A 7,638-nucleotide genomic window follows, 5' to 3' on the forward strand; every position below is an offset into this window, starting at 1 on the left:
TTAATAGGCTATGTGTTTGTAGATCGACTGAGGTGAATGAACCTAAAGCAGCCAAAAGTGATAATGTCTGGGGTCTTTTTTGCAGGTTTTTTAATTGGATAGAAAAGCAGTAAATTAGCTTCAAATTTCTAAAACAAATCCCCCTCCCGCACCCCCCCTTCCGGACCTCAATAAAACTCATAACCTGGTTACACCCCTTCCCCCACCACCATTTTACAGTATATTTCCCCATGTCGGAGGAGTGACGCTCAGTAGATACTTAAGAATTAGGCAGGTGATATATCGAGGGTGGGGGGGTGGGGGGTAATATGGCTGTCAAAGATGGCTGAACGATGCACTAGCTGCTCTGAAAGGGGAGTTGTGGGGAACAGTAGGCCTATATGGAGATGTGATTGCATAGTATGTTTGCCATTGTTACCCGGTTTGGTTAATGAGTACTTTTCAAACTCAGCTCATTATTTAACTCCTCAGCTGGTGTGGTAGCTGCTGCGCCCTCTGAGTTAACTTGTACCCTCTGTTATTAGAGTCACTCTTGCTCTTCAAGTGAAATGTGGGAGAGAGGTTTACCACCAATGTTCCCTCAATTTTTTTTCGGCACTGAGCAAATTTCAGGCCTGCTGAGCGCAAACTTGGACATTGTGAAAATTCTGTGCAACTTCCAGCGCGCGTTTACTGTGAACACTGAGGCTGTACCTGCTTTAAGTTACAGTTTTAACAGTGGCCAAGTAGACTACTATGACTATTTGATCATAATGTGAGCCTACCAGACTGGCCTACCATTAAAAACAATGGAGAAAATGCATCCCATAACATTTTATATTCTCCTACATTAATTTCACATTTCCACAATCTTCAAAGTGTTTTCTTTCAAATGTTATGAAGAATATGCATATCATTGTTTCAGGTCCTGAGCTACAGGCAGTTAGATTTGGGTGTGTCATTTTAGGGCGAAAAAAAAATAAAATAAAAGGGTCCGAACATTTTAACATGGAAATAGCTGTTCTATCATTCAGCCTACAGTTGCAGCCAATGTGTGGTATTCAATGTAGACCTACATTCCATGAGACTTTTGAAAAAAAACATGCAGGGCTTGACATGAACCTGTTTATCTACTTGTTCTTCAGACAAGGTGACTGAACATGTTGTTGTGTTGTTTGATGCAAGAAACCACAAAATACTAAATAAAATGAATTATTACAGAGAATCAGACAAATTATGCTACCCTCTGCCTATTGGCTACTTAGCTTATTCAAGTCTCAAGACACAACACTGTTTTGACAGAAAYAAAATCTCTTTACCTGAATCGCTTTTCAAAGATGTCTAGAACTTGTAGGAAGTAATCACTCCCCTATTGCTGACTACAAATGATCTATAACTGGGCTAATAACTCACTATATAGCAAAGGATATGAACAAAATGTGCTTTGATATCAAAACAAGTGCATCTACTCACGACCACAGCTGTAAACACAGTTCAGTTAAAAGTAAATGGCACAGATCCATATGGTAATAGCCTATTTGCATATAMGCCTACTGCAGCTCTGATTGGCTATGCCACACCGGTTTGTGTAAAGTARGGACTGAGTCATGCACAATAGAATCCTACTCCTAGGTGTTCGGCCTACAACAWAATATCTTGCACAGTTTGTTTTGTTTCGGTATGCTGCATTGAAAGTGGCTAATATTGCATTGATTCGATCACAATTGCCACAYTAAAGGGAATTGTTGATAGTGTTAACTAGAAAGTAAACTSTAGAAAGTTAAGTGAAGTTCAATCTCATGCTTCTCTCCTGATATTTCTTCTGCACTCTGCTCAAGTCCTGGGATCTGTGTGGCGGGATCTGTGTGGCAGTCTCTGGGCTACTGCACGCCTGRGCTTGTGCGCAGCTTAGAGGGAACATTGTTTACCACCTAGGTATGTGCTGTAGGCTTGTGCTTTTGTCTTATCTATGAGCCTACGTATGGTATTTTAGGCCATTTTAGGTCTCTGGGACAGATTTAAGGCATGCAGGCTTTAGTTCCAACCCAGATTAATCTGGTGTGTAATAACAGTAGGCTGGGGGGGCATGAGAGTACTGTTCATCACTTCTTTTCCCCTCCCTGTCCTTCCCTCTTTCTCTCTCAGGTCCTGAATCGTTTTACATCTCCCGTTTTACATCTCTCGTTTCCCTCTTTCTATCTCCCAACTTTTTCTTTCCCACCTCTTTCTCTGTTTCATCTCCTCTTCTCTCCACCACCACCTTCTCTCTCATCTAATATTTTCCTCTTCCATTCACCCTCATCACTCCCTCTCTCACCAACCTTCTTTTCTCTCTCCCATCTCTTCCTTCAGTCTACCAACCTCTCCTACTCTGATGGCCCTGCGTCGGTTTAAATTGCTTCTCTTTTCCTTCCACCTTTTTTGCTAATGCTCCATCACAGGGATATTCTGTCATAGGCCTTCAACCAGCAAGGCAATTCCATTGGACATTTGTGCATATTTGCTTCTCATTCTGCAGTATATTTCACTTAGGGCCTTTAAGCTTGTTAAGGTGCTATTGACAGGGGAGCATTGATTTTGTTGTAGCTTTCTCCTTTCGCTGATGTCCGATTGATTAACTTGTTTTAATGGTGCTGCACTGTGTTCTCTAACACGTTGGTGTCATTTGTAATGGTTGCCTCAGTGAAGTGTACAATATGCTGCCCTACAAAGGCAAAGTTAACGTAAAAAAATGAACTGCAAAATCTGACTTCAAACTCTTTTTCTGTCTGCAAATCTGCAATTTGTGTTATTTCATGATACACTACATGACCAAAGATATGTGGACACCTGCTCGTTGAAGATCTCATTCCAAAATCATGGGCGTTAATGTGAATTGGTACCCTCTTATTTTTGTAAATGTTTTATTTCACCTTTATTTAATTAACCAGGTAGGCAAGTTGAGAACAAGTTCTCATTTACAACTGCGACCTGGCCAAGATAAAGCAAAGCAGTTRGACACATATAACAACACAGAGTTACACATGGAGTAAAACAAACATACAGTACTTTGCTGCTATAACATTCTCCACTCTTCTGGGATGGCTTTTCACTGTGGGGACTTGCTTCCATTCAGCCACAAAATCAATAGTGAGGTCAGGTTCACAGTCGTCGTTCCAATTCATCCCAAAGGTGTTCAATGGGGTTGAAGTCAGGACTCTGTGAAGGGGGCATTGTCATGCTGAAACAGGAAAGGGCCCTACCCAAATTGTTGCCGCAAAATTGGAAGCACAGAATCGTCTAGAATGTCATTGTATGATGTAGCGTTAAGATTTCCCTTCACTGGAACTAAAGCGCCTAGCACGAAACATGAAAAACAGCCCCAGACCATTATTCCTCCTCCACCAAACTTTACAGTTGGCACTATGCATTCGGGCAGGTAGTGTTCTCCTGGTATCCGCCAAACCCAGATTTGTCCATTGGAATGCCAGATGGTGAAGCGTGATTCATCACTCCAGAGAACGCGTTTCCACTGCTCCAGAGTCCAATGGCGGTGAGCTTTACACCCCTACAACCGACGCTTGGCATTGCGTATGGTGATCTTAGGCTTGTGTGCGGCTGTTCAGCCATGGAAACCCATTTCATGAAGCTCCCAACTAACAGTTCTTGTGCTGAGTTGCTTCCAGAGGCAGTTTGGAACTCGGTATTGAATGTTGCAACCGAGGACAGATGATTTTTACGAACGCTTCAGCCCTCGGTGGTCCAGTTCTGTGAGCTTGTGTGGCCTACAACTTCACAGCTGAGCCGTTGTTGCTCCTAGATGTTTCCACTMCACTAAAACAGCACTTACAGTTGACTGGGGCAGATGTAGCAATGCAAAAATTTGACGAACTGACTTGTTGGAAAGGTGGCATCTTATGACGGTGCCTCATCGAAAGCCACTGAGCTCTTCAGTAAGGCCATTCTACTGCCAATATTTGTCTATGGAGAATGCATTTTTGTATTTTTGTTATTGGGACTCCCAATGARAGCCGGTTGTGATACAACCTGGAATCAAACCAGGGTCTGTAGTGATGCCTCTAGCACTGAGATGGACTGCCTTAGACCACTGTGCCACTCGGGAGCCGCATCGTTGTGTGCTCGATTTTATACACCTGTCAGCAACAGGTGTGGCTGAAATAGCCGAATCCAAAAACGTTTGTATATACTGTATAGTGTATTTTCTAATTGYCTAGCTTGTTCTTCTGTCAGGAAACTAAATACCAAATTAATCAGATAATATACAGTGCTTTCAGAAAGTTCTCTAACCCCTTGACTTTTTCCACATTTTGTTGTCTTACAGTCTGAATTTATAATTGATGGTTGCTGGCTAACACACAATACCCCATAATGTCAAAGTTGAATTTGGATGGTCGCTGGCTAACACACAATACTCCATAATGTCAAAGTTGGATGGACACTTCTCATTTTTTATTTAATTAAAAATGTAAAGCTGAAATGTCTTGTCAATAGGTATTCAACCACTTTGTTATGGCAAGCCTAAATAAGATCAGCAGTACAAATGTGCTTAACAAGTCGCATAATAAATTCCATGGACTCACTCTGTGTGCAATAATAGTGTTTAAAATATTTTTTTAATTCCTACCTCATCTCTGTACCCTATTCATACAATTATTAAGGTCCCTCGGTCAAGCAGTGAATTTCAAACATAGATTCAACCGCAAAGACCAGGGAGGTTTTACAATTCCTCACAAAGAAGGGCACCTATTGGTAGATGGGTACAAACAAAATCAGACATTGAATATCCTTTTGAGTAAGGTGAAGTTATTAAGTACTCTTTGGATGGTGTATCAATACACCTAGTCACAACGAAGATACAATGTCCTTCCTAACTCAGTTGCCGGAGAGGAAGGAAACCGCTCAGGGATTTGACTGCCTCATCTCTGTACCCCACACGTACAATTATCTGTAAGGTCCCTCAGTCAAGCAGTGAATTTCTTTGAGAGTGTTGTTGACTTCAAGTAAATAATGAACACTAACCACTCTGCGTTTTGGGTCTGACCCTTACTCCTTCTCCTCATTCCGAGGAATAGACAGCCGTTACAGGGGTATCTGTGTTGTTTAGCCAGCAACCATCAATTATAAATTCAACGTAAGACAACAATAATGTGAAAACGGTCAAAGGGTTAGAGAGACCTTCTTGAAAGCACTGTATATAATCTGATTAATTTGGTATCTTAGTTTCCTGACGAAGAACAAGCTAAGTCCAATTAGGAAAATACGACTATACAGTATATGCTAAACGTTTTTGGATTCGCTATTCAGCACACACCTTTTGCTGACAGGTGTATATAATCGAGCAACACGATGCGGCCTCCCGAGTGCACAGTGGCTAAGCCAGTCATCTCCCAGTACTAGAGGCATACTACAGACCCTGGTTGATTTCCAGGTTGTATCACAACCGGCTTCATTGGGAGTCCAATAACAAAAATACAAAAATGCAATTCTCCATAGACAATGCAGTAATTGGCTTAAGAAAGCTTAGGAACTTGTGGGCCCTCATAATACCACTTACGTAGCAATTTTGCATGCTAACTGCCAGTAACTGTGTCTTTTTGCGTGAACTCGAGCAACGCTCAGCTAGTTTCGTCAAGCAGCCACGCTTCCAAACTGCCACGAGTCTAAGTCGTCGTAAAAATTCATCTGTCCATCGTGCCAACATTCAACTTGTAGAAGTGTGGTCTGGCAAACTGCTGGAACAATCAGAGCAACAACGTTGCTCCTGTAAAGTGGTTCCATGGCAGCCACCACCAACTAAGCATCACAACGAATGGCAGCGTGGTAGGGTTAAACGTCACGCCATTGCTCTGAGCGTGCGGGAAACGCTGCTCGCAGTGAGAATCAGCTTCATCGGCTTATGGACAATCTGGGTTTGCCATACATTGCAAACACGGTCAAACCTGCCTCTGGAATGCATAGCTCAGCGCAAGACTGTTAGTTTGTGGAGGGAGGAAAATCGGGTTTCTGGGGCTGTTTTGCAGCATGTTTCGTGCCAGCGCTTTAGTTCCAGTTGAAAGGGAAATTTAACGCTACATCATACAATGACATTGCTAGTACGATTCTGTGCTTCCAATTTTGCGGCAAACAATTTTGGTGAACCCTTCTTTTCAGCATGACAATGCCCCCTTCCAGAGTCCTCACTCAACCCATTGAACCACCTTTGGGATGACATTGGAACGGACAACTGTGAACCTGACCTCACTATTGATTTTGTGGCTGAATGGATGCAAGGTCCCCACAGTGAAAGCCATCCCAGAAGATTGGAGAATGTTATAGAAGCAAATACTGTATGTTGTTTTACTCCATGTATACTCTGTGTTGTATATATGTGTCAAACTGCTTTGCTTTATCTTGGCCAGTCGCAGTTGTAAATGAGAACTTGTTCTCAACTTGCCTACCTGGTTAATTAAATAAAGGTGAAATAAAATTAACAAAAAAAGAGGGTACCAATTCACATTAACGCCCATGATTTGGAATGAGATCTGAAAAGGTGTCCACATATCTGTTGGTCATGTAGTGTATCAGAAATAACAACAATTCGCGATGTTGCAGACAGAAAAGAGTTTGAAGTCAGATTTTAGCAGTTCATTTTTTTAACGTATACAACTTTGCCTTTGTAGGGCAGCATATTTGTACACTTCACTGAGGCAACCATTACAATGCACACCAACGTGTTAGAGAACACAGTGCAGCACCATTAAAACAAGTTAATCAATCGGAATGCAGCGAAAAGGAGAAAGCTACAACAAATCAATGCTCCCTGTCAATAGCATCTTACCAGCTTAAAGGCCCTAAGTGAATATATACTGCAGAATGAGAAAGCACAATATGCACAAAAGCGCCAATGCGAATTGCCTTGCTGGTTGAAGGCCTATGACAGAATATCCCTGCGATGGAGCATTAGCAAAAAAGGTGGAAGGACAAGAGAAGCAATTTAAACCGACGCAGGGCCATCAGAGTAGGAGAGGTTGGTAGACTGAAGGACAGAGATGGGAATGACGAGACATGAGAAGGTTGGGGTGTGAGAGAGGGAGTATGAGGGTAATGGAAGAGAATACTATAGATGAGAGAGGAAGGTGGTTGGTGGGATGAGAAGAGGGAGAGAACACACGAGAAAGAGGTGGGGAAAGAAAAAGTTGGGAGATAGAAAGAGGCGAAACAGGGGAGAAGAGATGTAACACGATTTGCAGGACCTGAAGACGAATAGAGGGGAAGGACAGGGAGGGGAAAAGCGATAGTGCATGAGACAGTACTCTCATGCGCCCGCCAGCCTACTGTTAATTATAACGGACTGTGAAATGGGCTAGCTAGCTTAGTGGGTACGCGCATAGTTAAGCGTTTCAAACAGTTTACGTCACATTGCTCTGAAACCAATAGTAGTGTTCGCCCTTGCTCTGCAAGGCCGCCGCTTTTGGGAGCGATGGTTAACACGCTCGTGGTGTCAAGTTGTTGATGTGTGCAGAGGGTCTCTGCGTTCGCGCCCGTCTCGGGGCGAGGGGACGGTACTTAAAGTTACTATCTGGTTTACATTGGGTGCCGGTGACCCCGAAGACTCACTGGCTTTCGCGGAAACAAGGAGGAGGTTGAAGGGGGGCTAGAGTGTCAAACGGATGTGAAATC

The sequence above is a fragment of the Salvelinus sp. IW2-2015 genome, linkage group LG30 (assembly GCF_002910315.2).
Source record: "Salvelinus sp. IW2-2015 linkage group LG30, ASM291031v2, whole genome shotgun sequence".
NCBI lineage: Eukaryota > Metazoa > Chordata > Actinopteri > Salmoniformes > Salmonidae > Salvelinus > Salvelinus sp. IW2-2015.